Source organism: Berghia stephanieae, chromosome 5 (genome assembly GCF_034508935.2).
Source record: "Berghia stephanieae isolate SIO BIC M18660-M18661 chromosome 5, UCSD_Bste_1.3, whole genome shotgun sequence".
NCBI lineage: Eukaryota > Metazoa > Mollusca > Gastropoda > Nudibranchia > Aeolidiidae > Berghia > Berghia stephanieae.
The window spans coordinates 42673364-42674663 of record NC_088364.1 but is presented as its reverse complement, the minus strand read 5'-3'; positions in this window follow the sequence as shown (position 1 = coordinate 42674663).

The following is a 1300-nucleotide window of genomic DNA, read 5'->3' as shown; positions in this document are numbered from 1 at the left end:
TCATCATCATCATCATCATCATCATCATCATCATCACCATACCTACCTACGTATTACGGTCACAACATACACACAGCATTCTGTCCTATGCTGACATTGTTTCGCTCATTTTCGCCAGAAAACTTTTCACCCAATATCGATCGAATAAGATGGCCACCAATCCGTCAAAAAGATTCAAATCTGACTCTTTGAAGCCACGTGTTTCAGAGTGGGGTCTTCTGCTCGCCGACCTGGTGGACAGGAGGTGACTTTCCGTGTTTTCTATCCCCTCTGTATCTGTCTTCCGAGTTGCTTTCTGTCTTTGTCTTCGAATGGGATTGCTTGCTTTGTCTTGACCCAGGCCGGAGTCCTTGAAAACCATCTTTCTGTTATGTACTGTACTGTAATATTGTTTTTGGATATCGTATTTTGTAAGCAGTTCAGTTTATTCCTCTTGGCGGGATCCTGTGCTTGTGTCTGAATGGGACTTTTAGGTGATCTCAAACAAAGCACATCGGTAGATTACTCTTTAAATCTGTTCCTGAACACAACCTCCTGAAACACCACAGGCACAAGCTTTCAAAATAGGAGAATCAAACATGTGTTGTTTTGATGAAGGAGGAGAAGACGTCCACCAAATACTCCAAACCTGTCCAAAATATATAACAACAAGGGAGGATGTTTGGCCATACCAAACCTCTGTAGACCAAATTGTATTGGCCCCTGACAGAGCCGATAAGACAACGGCGTTCCTTTACCAACTAGATATTCAAACATGAAGACAATATGAGTCCCCATTAGTAAATGTTCCCGGGTGATTTAATTGTAAATCTAAATATATTTTTATACTATCCTAGCTTCTTCCTTTTTACTCGCGCTGAAAAAATTAGTGCGTCGCAAGTCCTAGAACTTTCAAATTCAAACAAACAAACAAGTCTCCAGTTTGAGTCCTTTTGACAAATTGAGGGTCATTTTAATGGGCCGATTTTTTGCAGCAAAAGTTTTCTGGCCAAAATGATACTAAAATGTTTTCTCAGGTTACGACTGTATTGGATTGCACTATTTCCTTCCCCTTTTTATGCACTTATTTACGAATGGACACGAACTAAATCTGTGTAAGTAATTCTCCATGCCTACGTATTAGGTGCCCACCTGACGTGTCTTTATTTTCCCACGTGGGGCGGGGTGGGGAAAGTTATCTCTTGACTGTCTCCACTCAAATATCGTCTGTTTTCTCCTTCCAATACCGCTTTGTTTTCCTCCTGGAACAATCTTGACTTTTCCCTTATCCCTGGTTGGAGTGTTTCTTCACGTAACGTGT